Raw genomic sequence first — 18,203 nt, 5'->3', positions numbered from 1 at the left:
GGTAGACCGTATCAATATCCTAGGAAACGTCCCTTACCAGATTTGTAGTACTCAGTAGATTGTATCAATAGCCTAAGGTACTGGATTCTTACAAGTCTTTTAGTATTTGGTAGACTGTATCATACAATGGCCTAGGGTTCTGGACTCTTAGTACAATGTACCTGTCTTGTAGTACTCAGAGGACTGTATCAATAGCCAAGTTTACTGGATTTTTATCTGTCCTGTAGTACTCGCAAGACCGTATCAATAGCTTAGGGTACTGGTCTCTTACCAGTTTCATAGTTCTCAGTACTGTATCAATAGTCCAGGGTACTTGATTCTTACAAGTCTTGTGGAACTCGGTAGACCGTATCATACAATGGCCTAGGGTACTAGACTTTTGCCTGTTTTGTTGTACTCGGTGTACTAGTGTATCAATTGCTTAGGGTACTGTTCCCTTACCTAGGGTACTGGTCTCTTACCAATCTTGTTGTACTTGGTAGACCGTATCAATAGCTTAGGGTACTGGTCTCCTACCTGTCTTGTAGTACTCCGTAGACCATATCAATAGCCTAGGATATTCGTCTCTTGGCTGACTTGTAGTACTTAGTACTGAGTGAAAAAACCAGTTTCCCAATGTTGGAAACCTTATGGAAACTTCTAGATTACATTATGGTTCCTTGTGGTTTCATGCAGGATACTGGGTTATTCCTCCTTGATTCTGTGCAATGGAAACACCCTACACTTGTATTCCAATAGGTATCCCGTGGCTTGGAATGCAGTGGAATCGCGAGGTTTCCCTTGATTCTGTAAGTTTCCTGTATGGGAATCTTAAAAATTCCACTGGTTTCCGTGTATCTGGATACCTAATGGAATCGGAACGTAGAGTGTTTCTGTGGATGGGAAACTAGTTGGGAATCTCAAGAATTCCATGTTTTGAAAACCATTTGGATACCATAAGGAAACCTGAAGATTCCACAAGCTTCTGTGTCTTGGGATACCTTATGGAAATTCAATGGATGGGAAACTAGTCGGGAATCTTAAAGATTCCATGATTAGGAAACTGTTTGGATTCATATACTGGTAGTAAAGCTTGAGTTTCCATAGGTTGGAAAACTAAGGGAATTGAAAGTTAGTAGTTTCCGCATCATGGAAACTTATCAGGAATCTTGGGGTTTCCCTTAATGGAATTTGAATGAATTTATTTTCTTTCTTGATGAATTTTCTTAAATTTCTCACACTGGATTATGAAAATCTTTAAGTTTCTCAGGTGGGGTACATTTGTTATTGAATATTGATGCATGAACCTTGAGGATAAAGTAAACAGCAAAACAAATTTCAAGTATGATGCATTTGTATTCTCAGATATTATATTAATAAAACTATCTATTCAAATTCACAAAAATGAAAAATAGTTACTCAATTCAGTTACATGTACTTAAGTGTTATGCGAACAAAATAAATCTATGAAAAAGGATAACAAATTTTACAGATATATCAAAGCATCGACATTGTATATGTACAAAGTAAAAGAAAATCATGTCTTGGTTTTAGTTACAATACTATAATTATAAAAAATACAATATTTTATAAATTAAAACCAAATAAGTGACTACTGACATTCAGGGACTCAATTAAGTTACTACAGTATTATAAAAATCAATCTATGAAAAAGCATAACAATTTTTACAAAAATATGTCAAAACATCAACACTGCATCTTTATGTAAAACAAAAATACAAACTTGGCCAGGTAATTTAGCTACTATCATATAAATATTTTATACATGAAAACCAAATTAGTGACTATTGATATTTATGCCCTGTTCACACGGAGAATTTAATTCGAATTAGACATAAGTTACTGGGAATTAGCTTTGCTTAGCGTTCACATGGAGAATTTAATACAAATTAGTTTAATTCTAATTAGTTTACAGCACATTAATTACTTCGCATTAGCTCCATGTGAACGCTATGCGAAGCTGATTCCAATTAAATTTTGAGGCATGCGTAATGACAAAATTAGTCAAATACCACATGTCTGTAGTCAAATTGAAGTATTTGTGCTATTTTCAAGTAAAAACTAAGGAAAATTGTTTTAATTACTAAAATGTGTATACAGACACTGTAATATTATGTCAATTGCAGCTGCTCCTGCATTAGGTGACGCAATTTGCAAATGACGTCATAATAGCCTTACTTCCCATTAGCTGTTGTGTGAATGCAATTTAATTCTTTTTAGTTTGATTGGCATTTGTTTACTTTGCATTAATTTACTGCAAATTAAACTCATCCTGTGAACAGGACATTAAAATCAAGGTATCGCATCGACTATCAAATGATGAATATAAATGAAAAACAGAAATTTACTTTCATAATCATAGTATCCGATTCTTGGGGTATTGACAAAATATAGCCTCTGAATTCTACTGTATTCTACTGCTTGAACGGCTTAAAGCTATTAATAATTGTCCCCTGTTTTCCGGAAAGCGAGGGGATATTAAATCTCATTTGTCTGTCCGTCTATCTAGATGTCCATCCGTCACATAAAACTTTAACCTTGCCCGTAACTTTTGATTTAGTGGAGCCATGACTTTCATATTTCATATGTGTATTCCTTAAGACAAGAACTATCTTTGGGTACCATCAAATTCGATCTGTTGACCTTGACCTTGGAGTTTGACCCAATTTTACACAAAAATTCCAAACTTTGACTGTGGCCATAACTTTTGAATGGAAGGTACTAGGACTTTCATATTTCACATATGTATTTTTTGTAGGAAGACCTTTTATTGGATACCAACAACTTTGACCTTCTGACCTTGACCTAGGATGTTTCTGTACTTATAAGAAAACTTTAACCTTAACCAAAAGTTTAGAATGGTAATGGCTTTCATACTTCAAATTTATAATTCTTGTGAGAAGACTTTTCATTGTATGCCAAGAACTTGCCTTCTGGACCTTGACCTTGGAATTTGACCTACTTTTCAAAAACTTTTACCTTGGCCACAACTTTTGAACAGTAGATACCAGAACTTTCATACTTCACAAATGTATTTTTTGTGGAAAGACCTTTCCTTTGAAACCAACAACCTTGACCTTTCAACCTTTGAGATTTTTAGTACTTATGAGAAAACTTTTGAATGGTAAGGGCTAGGCTTTCATACTTCATGTATGTAATCCTTTTGAGAAAACTTTTCATTGTATACAAGAATGTTAACCATTTTACATTAGCCTTGAAGTTCAGTGATAATTCCTAAATAGATAACTTATGATAAGGCATTCATATTATACGCAAAATGTCATAAAATATGACATCTCACCCAAAAGAAACTGAAAACGGGGGACCACAATTCTTTGAATTTGCTTGTTGAATTAAAAATGTGTTTGTGAAATACTGATGCCCGGAAATGACAGCTTACTATGTGTGTTGTAGTTTCTTATTTGCAAGTCAAAGGTCAAGGTAAAAAATGTTGGTATCGAGAGAAAGGTTTTTTCACTGTTGAAATGAAAGCCTTAGTACTTTTTAAAAGTTCTGTCCAAGGTTAAAATATTTTAAAAGTGAGTCCAACTCGAAGGTCAATGTCAAAAAATATTTATACCTGTTGAAAGTCTTGTCGAATGGAATGCAATAAGCATCAACTATTTGAAAGTTGTGGCCAAGAATACAGTTTAATTTTTTTGTTAAAAGTGGATGAAACTCAAAGGTCCATGTAAAGAGGTCAACAAGTCTGGTCACTAAAAATACGTCTGTGAAATCAGTTGCCCCATCACTCAAAAGCTTTAGGCCTGCATGGTTTACACTTTTGCAGACAGACAGACCAACAATGCAAAAACTACATACCCTGAACTGTTGATTACAGGTACATAAAAAAAAAAAAACAACTATCAATACTTAGATCTGGAAATCCCCAACCACAGAATTAAAAAAAGTTCTTTTTCTTGTATTCTTTTGATAGCTGAATCCTCGTTTGACCTACAAGGAATAAAAAAAATAGTTAAAATTTAGCTTAAGTAATTTTTTGGTGTTTATAATACATCCCATTCATTGAATAAGCTGTCCTTCTAGGGAAGTTGGGAAGAAAATCTTCAACAGAAAAGTTGTGTTCAGTGAATCTTCTGAATATACTAATTACTTACAAAATTACATTCCCAAGAACCAACAAAATTTCTCTTACCCACAAAAATAGACCCCCCACAAATTAAAATGATTGTAAAGTAATTCTTATCTCCATCAAAAAACCAAGTTTTCTGGTCATAAGGATATGAGTTATTATAAAAACATCTGATATGTTAAATTTCCAAAATCTGATTCTCTCAGATTCAAAGATAAGATGTGATCCACAGATTATTTAAGGATGTACAGGCATAATTTCCAAAAAGAGGTCACATTGACGTGTATTTTACCCTACTATTGTTTGATGTTGCTCCTTTTCTTATAATAATAGTACACAATTGGTTAGACACGGAGACCCTACACTATCATCAAAAGAAGGCCATAGAAAATGCTTCAATATAATCAGACTTCAGTACTTCCAAGCAAAAAATAACACATCCTTAATATTTCAAATGGTATTGATCTTTTTGTTCACTTAAAAAGGGAAGTTAAATGAATTTATAAAAGTTTGACACAATAATATGAAAGGTAAAAATAAACAAGAGGCCCATGGGCCTTGAATCGCTCTTCTGATAAATTTTACAACCTATCCTAAGACCAACTAGAACTGTCCAATAGGGACAAATACCCCCGCTGGGCTTTTCAGAGTAGGTGCCAATACAGAAATATTTTATGGATCTTGTAAGAAGTGTTCACTATTGTCTAATAAAGTGCCCCGCCACAGAATGATACCCCCAACAAATATTGTTCTATAATCATAAATTGATAAGGGTGCAAGAAAATCAAGTAACCTTGATTAACAGATTAACACAGATTTCAATGATCGAATTTCCATTTCTTATCATGCTTAAAATATTGTACAGCATACATCTCTAAGAGACTAACAGTGTAGGGATTAATTAAAACAAATAATACATCATATAATTCTAAACTGGCTGTGTTAGAGCTTAACAAATATCCATCTGCAGCTTTCAATTGTTTATTGCATATTTTATGAAATAATGGAAATGCTACAGTCTAATAAAAAAAATCAGAAATTAATTATTCTTTAGACTATAAAATTCTAAGTGAGACAAGACTGCAATTTGTTGCAAATATATAAAAATTGAAATGTTATTTTTATTTAAATGAACACATGTACAATTAATTTCAATTATATTATTCAATACTAATTCAGTTTTAATCATACACTAAAACATCAATTTGTTTTAATTACATTACACCAATTGAAAGATCTTTATCTGAACTATAGCCATCAAGAACTCTTAATTAACACAAGCAACTATAAGGTCATTTCTTTTTGCCCAACTCCCAAGACATAAATTAAGATAACACAGCATGATGCTCTTGTTAGTTAACTCCCGACAATGAACTCATTAATTTCTCTCTAATTTGACATGCACATTTCTGCTATCAAAATTTCTCCTTGACCAGTGCTTGATAATTATGCCCATGGGACAAACTGAATTCCTTTCAAATCATTAACATTTGTTACAGAATTTGCTGTAAAGTATATGATAAAAAATAAGTTTTTACTTAATTTAGCATTTTTAATAAGGATACAACTATATTTTTACATTTTTTAGGATTATAAAATTTAAAATTTTAAAGACATTTTTTTTTAAAAAATCACTTAAATAAAAGGTCACAGTGACCTTGAAATAGGTCATGACACACTGTCTACCCAAGATGCATAAATTATCCAAGTTTGATGATTGTAAGTCTAATAGTTTTTAGTTATGAGCCAAACAAAGTCACAAAATAACAAGAGGCCCATGGGCCTTATAGGTCACCTGAGCATTATTCAACAACATTCCAGTGCTTGAATTTGATCCATAGGCAGGGTAGGGGAACAAAAAATGCAATTCAACTAATCAGTAATATTCAGCAATAATCAGTAGTGCCACTACCACACATGAACCCCTGACTCTTAGGCCTAGATCCTCACATTGCACTATTTTTGGAAAGGCATCCTTGCTTTTCAAAAATATTTGATTAATACCAAGGAGCACATTACAAACAATTCATTCATTTTCAGTATATAAGTACAGCCCCCCCCCTCTATGGTACAACCGACCCTGGGGCCTTGAAATTTACAATTCTTGAAGATTATGGATTACTCATAACTATATAGGTAGTTCATCTGCTTAAAACCTAGGAGCAAAGAAGAAAATATTCAAAGATTCAAGGTTTTTTCACTATACATGTATAATCAATACAGCCCCGCCCTAACACCAAAATCCTTGACCCTGCATGGGGACATAAAATTCACAATTTTGGTAGAGGCACTTTTGCTCATCATAACTATGTACTTAGTTTATTTAAAACCTAAGAGCAGAGAAGAAGATTTTCAAAGAATTCATGTATTTTCACTATATAATCAATAGAGCCCCACCCTAAAACCTGAACCCCTGACCCTGGGGCCATAAAATTCACAATTTTGGTAGAGGCACTCTTGCTCATCATAACTATGTACTTAGTTAAATTATATAACATCTAGGAGCAGAGAAGAAGATTTTCAAAGAACTCATGTATTTTTACTATATAATCAATACAGCCCCGCCTTAATACCAGAACCCCTGACCCTGGGGCCATCAAATTCACAATTTTGGTAGAGGCACTCTTGCTCATCATAACTATATATTACTTAGTTAGTTTTTTTAATGCCCAGGATTAAAGAAGAAGATTTTCAAAGAATTCATGTATTTTCTCAATATAATCAATAGAGCCCCGCCCTAACATCAGAACCCTTGACCCTGGGGCCATAATTCACAATTTTTGTTGAGGCACTCTTGCTCATTAAAACTATGTACTTAGTTAGTTTATTTAATATTCAGGAGCAGAAAAGAAGTTTTTCAAAGAAATAATGCATTTTCACTATATACTTATTTAGCCCCGCCCTAGCACAAGAACCCCTGACCCCAGGGCCATGAATTTCACAATTTTGATAGAGGACTCAATGCTGATTACAATCATGCAAACAGTTTGACTGCTTGATGTCCAGGAGTAAAGAAGAAGATTTTTAAAGATTGCATTAATTTAAGTGGTTTTGGCCCCACCCCCCAGGCCCCAGGGGGGTAGGGATGATGAAATTCACAATTTTTGTTCCCTTTTACCCATAGATGCTTTGTACCAAATTTGATTGAAATTGGTTCAGTGGTTGCAGAGAAGAAGCTGAAAATGTTCAAAAGTTTACAACCGATTGACAACGAAAGACGAACGACGGATGACGACGGACAAAAACAGATAGCAATAGGTCACCTGATTGACTCAGGTGAATTTCACAATTGGTAATGATTTGAATAATTTAGAATCTTCACTATACCAGGTTGCTTCCATAAAATTTTCAGCTTTTCTGGCCCAGTGGTTCTTGAGAAGGTTTTCAAAGATTTTTCCTATATATTTCTATGTAAAAATTTGGTTCCTCATTGTGGCCCCGCCCTTCCCCTGGGGGTCATGATTTGAACAATTTAGAATCTATACTACCCCAGGATGCTTCCACATAAGTTTCAGCTTTACTGGCCCAGTGGTTCTTGAGAAGAAGAAGATTTTTTAATGACCCCACCCTATTTTTGTCTTTCCTTGATTACTGTAAATCACTTTTTATTCCTTTACCCAACAATGCGAGAACTTTATTTTCGCGTAATTACGCGAGACAATGTGCTCGCGAAAATTTAATTCTCGCGTATAATAGTATTCCTTATGAATATATAAAGCAATAACCGCAATTCGCGAAAATTATGTCTCGTTAATCAAGAGTCAATGACTATCTCGCGAAAATAAGGTCTTTCACAAAAATTTAAAATTATTTCTACAGTATCTCCCCTTGCAATGGGATATGTCCCTTCATTTTAACAATTTAAATTTTCCTTTAACCTTGTTGTGTAAGAATGCTTTGTAAAAGAATTTTATTTGGTCAAAATTGAAAGTGGTTCATTCCGTTGAGAAAAGTCATCCAAAGTTTTTGTGAAAAGTTTACAGACGGAAATGACAGACGGACGTGTGGACAGACAAATTTTCTGGAGTATTAATATTTTTCATCAAAATGTTTCCTAATCCAGAAAAGTTCACTTGGTGAGCTAAAAAATGCCTGTAAAATTTTGCAGAAAAAAATCATTCAATCATGATGAAAATACCAGGTGCACACCTTCATATGGTGAATAATAAGTGTTTAATTTTTCAGACTAATCCATCAAACAGTTTCTGAGAAACGGACAAAATCTTGTCTACAGACAGATGGACAGACAGACGGACATGGTGATTCCAATATACCCCCTAAACTTCATTTGAAGGGGTATAAGGATGCATCATCAGACAAAGTTTGATGATTCTTACCCAGTTAAGACTGAAGATATTTAACATTGTTTAAATGTAACTATAGAATACTATAAGAAGGTCATGGTGACCTACTTTTTGATTTAAATTTTCTGAGTACACAAGATGCATTAATTGAAAAAGATTGATGATTCTAAGCCAGTAAGTACTTGAGATATTCAAAAGTGGGTAACAGTGACCTACTTATTGGTCAGCATTCTCCAAATACCCAAGGTGCATCAACTGACATAGTTTGACAATTCTAAGCCAATATGTACCCTAGAATACTTAAATATAGCAATAAATGTCACAAGTAGTTCACCATGACCTATTTTTCAATCATCATTCTCGGAAAACCCTAGATGCTTGAATTGACAATGTTTGATGATTCTAAACAAGTAAGTACCCATGGTACTTAAATATAGTCATAAAATTAGGTCATGGTGACCAATTGTTTGGCAACATTCTCCAAAAACTCAAGATGCATCTACTGACAAAGTTTGATGATTCTTAGCCAATCAGTACCTGAGATATTCGAAATTGTAAGTCACTGTGACCTACATTTTGGTAAACATGCTTCGAAAAACCCAATATGCGTCAAATGACAAAGTTTGATGATTCTAACCCAATAAGTACCTGAGATACTTAAATAAAGCCATAAAATGTCAAAAGTGGGTCACTGTGACCTACTTTTTAATCCGTGATTTCCGAAAACCCAAGACGCATCAACTGACAAAGTTTCATAATTCTAAGCCAATAAGTACTTGAGATACATACAATAGGTCACCTGAGTTACTCAGGTGACCTAAAAAGTTAATGTCGAGCCCTGTCATGATTTGAACAAACTTGAATCTACACTACCTGAGGATGATTCCACTTGAGTTTAATCTTTCCTGGCCCAGTGGTTCTTGAGAAGAAGATTTTTAAAGATTTTTCCTATATATTCCTATGTAAAACTTGGGTCGCCGATTTTGGCCCTACCCTTTCCCGGGGGTCTGATTTGAACAAACTTGAATCTACACTATCTTAGGATAATTCCAAATAATTTCACCTTTCCTGGCCCATTGGTTCTTGAAAAGAAGATTTGTTTAAAATGCCATTAATTTTTCTCTAATTCATAATTATCTCCCCTTGGAAAAAGGTGTGGCCCTTAATTTAAACAAACTTGATTCCCCTTCACCCAAGGATACTTTGTGCCAAGTTTGGTTAAAATTAGCCCAGTGGTTCTTGAGAAGAAGATGAAAATGTGAAAAGCAAATGACGATGACAACGATGATGACAACAACAATGACTAAGACAATGACAGACAACAGACAAATTTTGAACAGATACATGAAAGCTCACTTGAGCCTTCGGCTCATGTGAGCTAAAAAGTTAATGCACACCGCACGACGCACACCTCAGAAGAGCTAATAAATATCTGAGAAAATTAATTACCTCTATGAGGAGTAATCCCTGGAAATGGCCAAAAGTGGACACTTCTCAGTAGGAGGTGTTGTTGTGTCCTCTCTACCATCCTTTACAAATACCAACTGGCATCTGCAGATTCGGTCTTCAGGACCTTGTGTCTATATGCCTTGTCCAGTGCCTCTTTTCCCTTGCACAGTCTGGTTGATTTCCAGGGAAATGGAAGCCTGACCCTCTTTGTTGAGTTTTTGTCATCAGTCTTCTCGGGTGAAGTTATGTCCAATTGAAGGCACTCCGTCAAGTTCTTTTTAGATGTTGGGGCAATGACTCGTCTAGATAACTTAAGATATTCCACAGCCTTCTTTCTTCTTTCCAGTTTCTGAGGGAAAAAAGTGCATAGTTAATCATACAGACTTTTTAAAACATATCTACATACAAGTATTAATGATAATGAACTATGTGACCTTAGTTTTGTAAAAATTCTGATTGACACAAAATATCATAAATTTCAAAGAATATTGAATTCCTCTACAAACCTGCTACACATGATGAAAGAGGACTATTAATTAACAAATATCTTTGATATGTAGGCCGATTAGTTTAAAAATAAATCCCAAAAGATCATTTTTTTATATAGTTTTTAGCAAATTAGACTTACTGAACGCTTTTTTTTTGCTTTGTTTTGACTGCTGTCTGTGAAGATCAGTCTTTCCATTCTCCCGTCTCCGTTTCTCTTGTTTGTCATTAGTAATGACATTGGTGAATGCCTCTAAAATATATAAAAGCTCAAATATAACAAACTGAACACACTCACACACACACACACACACACACACACACACACACACAAATAAGAGGCCCAGGGGCCACAGCGCTCACCTGAGCACATCAGCTAGGAAAAAAACACATATCAGATCAGAACTTAAAGTTAACTTAAGTTGGGGGGGGGGGGGGGGGGGCTTGAATTTTAACCCCAAAGGGGATCAAGATTACCTTAGGGGTTTCATAATTTGAATCCTGAACTAGAATCTATATATTTCTACCTCAGGATGTTTCCATACAAATATTACTAATCCTGGCTTTTAAGTACTTGAAAAGAAGATTTAAAAGGTTTCCCTAGTATATATTTCTATGTAAAACTTTGATCAGCCATTTTTGCCACACCCTTCCTTGCGGTCATGACTTGAACAAACTTGAATCTACACTACCTGAGGATACTTTCACATGAGTTTCATCTTTTGTCTTCCATTTGTTCTTGAGAAGAAGATTTTTAAAGATTTTTCCAATATATTCCTATGTAAAACTTTGATCGGCCATTTTGGCCCCAACCTACCCCCGGGGGTCATGACTTGAACAAACTTGAATCTTCACTACCTGAGGATGATTCCACATGAGTTTCATCTTTCCTGGCCTTGTGGTTCTTTAAAAGAAGATTTTTAAAGATTTTTCCTAAATTTATCAGTGTATAATCTTGATTGGCCATTTTGGCCCTGCCCTACCCAACCGGACAAATTTTGGGTCATGACCCTGAACAAACTTGAATCTCACCTGAGTAACACTTCTTTACCTGATACCTATCATGGCACTATTCCCTTTTCTGACTTTAAAATGGGTTTTATCTTTCCTTTCCTGCCCAGTGGTTCTTGAGAAGAAGATTTTTAAAGATATATTTCTTTTTCTCTATATATTCCTATGTAAAACTTTGATCGGCCATTTTTACAGAAAAGCCCCTAGACCCCCGTCCGTAAACCCCATTTTCGACTTCTTCTCAGGGTCATGAATTTGAAGTTGAACAAACTTGAATCTCTTCTTCTCAAGAACCACTGGGCACCTACCTGAGGATGATTCAACATGAGTTTCATCTTTCCTGGCCCAGTGGTTCTTGAGAAGGAGATTTTTTAAAAATGCCACAATAATTTTTCTCTCCAATTCATGATTATCTCCCCTCAATCAAAAAGGGCCAGGGATGAAACTTATGTGGGAGCCCTTAGAAAGTTGATACAAAAAATTAAAATCAATCCCCTTCACACATAGAAATATTTAGATCTTTTACTTTGTGCCAAGTTTGGTTGAAATTGGCCCAGTGGATTTTTTACATAGAGAAGAAGATGAAAATGTGAAAAGTTAACGACGACGCACAACGACAACAACAAGGACGAAAATTTTGATTCAGAAAAGCTCACTTGAGCCTTTTCCTTGCTCAGGTGACAATCAGCTAAAAAATTAAGCGATTCCAAAATGCCCAAAAATATGAGCCACATTCGCTCACCTGAGTAACTTGGGTGAAAAAAAGTGCAGTTCTTTACCAGATACCTATAGTCCCACCGGTTTTTGTTGGGCATGATAGGTATAGCAAGAGGGGGAATCTGGTAAAGATCTGCATCAGCCAAGTTACTCAGGTGAGCTGTGGCCCATGGGCCTCTTCTATGATATGTTTCTGTCCAAATTCACTTAAAACTGATAAATCACAGGGTATAGCTTAACATGCAATATTGAAAGTGGATGCATCTTCTTTAGGCAACAAGAGTGGCCAATGTACCCCTTCTTAAAACATGAATTGTTTGTCAAATTTTCAATTTGTCAATTTTGACGTTTTTTGTTAATGAAAAATATATTTACAAACTTATCAAAATAAATATAAGTAGGGTACTGTATGTGCCTCATTTCACAGGAAAATGTTCAAAAAGACATAGAACTATTTGTAAGCAGAAATCTCAAATCTAAGGGTTTAGGGCAGATCACTCTAACTGCATAAAACTTCCCTATAAGTAGAGCTCTTTAGAGTGCAGTGTTTAGAGTTTCCTTAAAGTCAACAAAATACTGACCAGCAAGATTCAGTAAATATGCATTTAATTTTCCTATTTTCATTGATCTCAAAGTTCTTTCCTGTTCAATTCAGGTTTGAGTTAAACAAAGTTTGAAAATCACATATTTTCGTGGGGTCAAATTTTCGTATGTGTCAGATAACTGATGTATGTCAATCAAAACAATACACATATATCATTGAGGGGGCATATGGATTCAGCCCTAGCTTTTACATAAAACTTGTTGTAGCTCACAGCTGGTAAACCAAAATTCAGTATTTCAATTTATTTTTTTTTTATTAAATTTTGAATCATTTTTTTTCTTTTCATGCAATTGTTATACATTCCAATTCATGATTGAATTAACTACCACTTACCAAATGATCACATCCTGATTCATCATACATTTCATATGATTTAATCTCACCGGTTTTCTTTTAAAGTCAGTTTTCTTCTCTCTGAAAAGATAAATTATGTTCAGGTACTATTGCATTCTAATTTAAACTAATTCTGTAATTTAGCATCAGGCATCAGCAACTACCAGGATCATGGATGGGAGAAAAATCTTAATAAACAAAATTTCAAACATATGAGCATCGACTTGTTTGTACCATTCTACTTCTCTAATCATGCTAATGTTGTGGGCCACAATCAATATTTATTCATTATTACCTAACCTACTGTATAATTTGTTATTAGGCATTTTCAACTGTTTCACGTTTATTTAATGTTTTTGCGTGATTATGAAACAGTCGAACTGTTGGCCGGGTCACAGAATGAACTGTTGCGTGGTCAAAGCATCACAGTGATATTCAAGATTTTTGATGATCACGACATCACTATTTACCTGCTTTATAATTAATTAAATTGAAATAATTTAATTTCACTTGTACATGTATCAAGCAATTTCATTGGCTGAATCATTCAAAGGAACATATAATACTTTGTATAACATAACTTGCCTACGTCACAATGAGTTACGTCAAAAACGTATTACTCTGCTTAACGTTATTTTTAAATTCTACCATGGTTATTGAAAACTTCAAAGGAAGCCGCCGGACATTATTCTCCAATAAATCACGAACGTCATCAAAAAATTATCAGATCAGAAACACGTATCAAATCTGAACAATTCAAATGCATGTTTGGCTGTAGAATGAAATACTTGTTTAGACCGCATCGATGTGTCGTCTTTTGCAGTATATACACTGTAAATTGCATCAAGTTGCTGATAAATGTCGGATTTTATAGCTAAGCGGGGCTATTCCACGGATCTCCCTACACATTAAACAACATGATTTTAGCAGTAAAACAAGAACATGATTTTGTTTTTGTATATTCATTGTAACTGATCAATACATATTACCAACAAATTTGGAATTTATAAAGACTATTTTTAATGCAACGAAAGCTCAAATCGTCTGCATTCCATATATATAGGTAAGTCAACAAAATTTCTCTCTGGTGTTAAATAGAACAGCGTAATTGAGACATGGTGACCTAATTCGTTTCTCTATAGAGGAAACAATCAGCCGTATTTATCGCCTTTGGTAGAATAGAAATAAAGTCCTTGTTGTCGTGAATGGTGCAGAATAACCTCCTCGGTCTTGAAATGTTGTTTGAAATATAAAAGCCTCGGCTAACGCCTCGGCTTTTATCTTTCAAACAACATTTCTCGACCTCGGAGGTTATTTATTTCTTAAATAATGCTCAATTTGACACCTTTTTCCGGAAGAAATATTGTCTAATTGTCTACACTGAAATTAAACTATAAGGAATGAATAATTACGGTTTATAAAGCGTAAACCAAGTTATGTTATATCAGATAACATAAGTTGAAATTAGCTTCATTCCTTAAATAAAACACACAAACAATCAATCAATCAATTTATTAAGGTCAGACGACACATTCCTCAAAAATATATAATTTTTCCTAAGAATTTGTCATTGAAGTCTAGGTACTTAAACAAGCTTCCTCACAAAAAATTAGGATACCTTACCAGGCATTTGGCTAAGATAGCATAGGGTAATATTTCTTATATAGCCCTTATGGGTAATCTTCTAAATGGCCTTTAACACAATTTTTTGTGTACTTATATTTAAAAACAATTTAAAAACAATGTAGAAATCAGAAGAGAATGACAAATATGAATAATTTTTGATATAATAACAGAGATACAAAACATATATTTGAGGAACGTGTTGTCTGACCTTAAGAATTACTTTGAATTATCTAATATTAATTTAATCTTTATATTATGTGTTCCGCTAATTCTCAATACATGTAACTCTCCCTTTTTTTTTTTTTGAGATACAACTCTTACTCCATCTCCCGCCTACCGATTGAATTCAGAAATCTACCGCTTTTCTAAATTCTAACAGTAAATTTGGTTTTGGGTATCCATTTTTGAAGCCACTCCAATAAAATCTCCAAGATAAACCAATTTGCAAAAATATACAAACGCCTTTTTGTAGAATTTTTCAAGCACTATGAAACATCAACAACATAATTTATAAACCATGATTACATTGTTACGATTGTATTATATCGACAGCCAATGAAAAAGAATGGTTAGCTTTTATAGAATTAGATGAAAACATTTGACATCGTCTTTAAAAGCAATATCACTTTTGCATAAAAAATAAATCACTTTGAAATGGTTTTATACATCTCTATGTTTTTCGATCATTCAGCACATAGTATTTATATAACAAAAGATAAGAACATTTATTCAGTTTTCTAGATTAAACCATGAAATTCTTTACGTTTGTTTAAAAACTGTTATGTGTTGAATTATTGCTTCCAGGCTAAACACACAAAGATAATTCATTATTAAAAGATATAATTTTTCCAAGCAAAATTTGAGCATGAAAAAAAATTTGAATCTTATACAATTTAAGTAAAAATAATTTGTTTTGTCTTCTTCTTTGCCTATTAACTTAATTACGTGACCTATATTTAACAAACAATTATAATATACATGTAGCCCTCTGAAAGAATTGATAATCAGAGCGTTAAAAACAATATTGGACATGCTACTACTTTTGAGGTATTGCAGCACAATAGGTTATGTGTTCAGCTAATTCATACACAAGTATGTGAATAAATAGTTCTTAAAACCCTTTATTGATTGTCTGCGTGTTTTTATTCCAATTCAATTAATCATTACAGTAAGTTAGGTAATAAAACACTTTTTCAATGACTACTCAGTAAAACAGTCAAACTGTTGTTCTTCGGTAGTGGGGAAGACCTGGGAAACTGTTGCTCTCGGCCTTCAGCCTCAGGCAACATTTTTCAAGGTCTTCCCCACTACCTCAGGACAACAGTTTGACTGTTTACCTCATAGTCATAAAATAAGTGTATACTATTTCATTGTTCATACAAGTCTTTTTTACAAAATATTTATTGGCTGATACTGATGCAATAGCTTACCAGCAAAATATGATATTGCTTAGCTCATTGTTTGCCTGCACCACAGTTATGTAGAATGTGGCGTCTGTTATAATTCATATACTATGCAGATATAAGAAGCATTTTTTGGGTAATTTTGACCTAATGACAGCCAAGTCTGTTCATTAACTTTGAGTGATTATATAACAATACAATTATAACTAGCACAGCGAGCTCTAACGACAAAGCCTGAGCGAAAAGAAAATTTGGACTATATTGCACATTCATTCCATAAAATTTTTTACACAGTAATTTTGACCCACAATGCATCGCTTCGTAAACAAACGCTAAAGCAACGTTCTGGTTAGAATAAAAACAAAAGTTAACTAAATACAGACCCTGAGACGTGCTACTACCCCAAAAAAGCGTGTGGCTTTCGTGCGCTTTCCGTTTCGTGCAAACCGTGTTTTCGTGTAAACCGTGCAGCGTTTGTGCAAACCGTGTAGCGTTTCGTGTAAACCCTCCCCGTTTCGTGTAAGCTCCAAAGCGTTTCGTGCAAACCGTCTAGCGAAAGGCGTGTGAGAAACGTGCGACTTTGTGTAATGAACCGTGTGAAAACATAATAAAAGAATCGTGTAAGATTGGAAGTCATTTCATTTTATGGCTTTCGATGGTATATTATGTAAAATTCTATTAGTATTTTGTAACTGAATTAGTTATGCTTGTGATATTATAGGAGTAAAAAGAAAAAAAAAATGGAACAACAAAATGAAATTAAACGGTAATGTATGATTTATATTTGTTTGACTTCTTTTCCTTCTATGGAAAATATGATCAAATAAATCAGCTACAGATGTACAACAATTTTAAGGGCATTGTATTCAATATGCTACATGTATCAACGCGATCGTGGCTTCTTAAATATTTTTCTATAGAATAAATATTACCGGTAATATATTTTTTTAAAATTTAAATCAAAAATATATCAGGACTCCGCTCTTGTCTTTACATTTGAAACGATGTGTCATTTCATATCTTTTAATACATAAAACTTGATTTTATAATTTCAATTCACATGCACTGACGACCATATCTTTATAAACTTGAATATGTTGATTTTTAATTTTATTTCATTTTTTATTCACTTTAAAAATGTGTTTAATTAAATGCTCTTTTCTGTGATATTAATTTGAATAATTGTAGTTTCTTTCATGTCATTATTTCAAACGAGACAGTATGTGGCCGTTTCAACTATGATCAAGGTCATTTGCATTAGATCAGGGCTAGAAGTACAACCGGGTACACATTTCTTTCAATGTCGTCGCATCTAAAGTTAATATGAAAATTCCGTATTCGTCCACATTAAGTTTAAAATATCAAACATTAAACTCTTCATTTATTTCAATTTATATCAAATCCCACATTGATGTTTTTCAAAATCTTATAGGCTACGTTTGTTTTGATTCGAGGAAATGCGAACCGACATTGTTGATTATTTGTTAAAGTTACGATTTGCTGCAATAGGATATTCATAAATGAATATAATTTCATTACAAGTGAACAATTGTTTTCAATTCTATTACTTACATTGTGTATATGAGGTCTATAGTATTCAATTGTCAGATTTATCAGGTCTTGCTGGAAATGTATCTGATTCCGTGGAAAACCTTGAAAAAAAGGGAGGAAAATAAACATCTCCTTTATTTTCAGAGTTGTTCCTCTTTGATCAGTAAGGATCTGAGAACAACATCGATTTTACATTGTAAAAAGTTAATCGTTTCTTTATTGTTGTTTTATTTAATTAAAGAAGGAAAACAATATAATTATACATATCGTGTATGGACAAATTGTAATGTAGACCATTAACCGGAATGTTACATAGCCAATTGTACATAATGAGAATTTCGGCAATGTAGAATAAAAAAAAAATGCTGCGCTTTGATCAAAAATACAATTTATTGTATATGAAATGAAATAAGCATTAAGGGATTGTATTTTATATCTTGCTTTTTACGGAGTTTAATCGGGTTAATCAAAAATTACTTATTGATTGAGTATGGTACGCACAATTACAGCCAAGACCCATATCCCAATTTTCTTTCATGATTGATATACATCGGGATCGTTTTACTCGTCGCTTTGACGCTTTATTTTTTACGTTAAACTTGACGTCAAGTCAATTGAAATTGCAA

The 18,203-nt window shown here is 33.7% G+C and overlaps 1 long non-coding RNA gene across 1 annotated transcript; it reads right to left on the bottom strand.

Moving 5' to 3' along the window:
- Positions 1-1,334: 1,334 nt before the first annotated feature.
- LOC134274663 (uncharacterized) lies at positions 1,335-17,730 on the bottom strand. Its single transcript, XR_009993667.1, has 5 exons — positions 17,599-17,730; positions 12,998-13,078; positions 10,475-10,585; positions 9,847-10,195; positions 1,335-3,954 (listed from the first exon to the last, which is right to left on the bottom strand). It is a non-coding gene; the product is annotated as an uncharacterized LOC134274663 (long non-coding RNA).
- Between the last annotated feature and the right edge of the window lie 473 nt (positions 17,731-18,203).

Source organism: Saccostrea cucullata, unplaced genomic scaffold (assembly GCF_032062105.1).
Source record: "Saccostrea cucullata isolate Sc308-1 unplaced genomic scaffold, CSIRO_AGI_Scuc_v1 ctg7926, whole genome shotgun sequence".
Lineage (NCBI taxonomy): Eukaryota > Metazoa > Mollusca > Bivalvia > Ostreida > Ostreidae > Saccostrea > Saccostrea cuccullata.
This window is presented reverse-complemented; position numbering and strand designations above follow the sequence as displayed.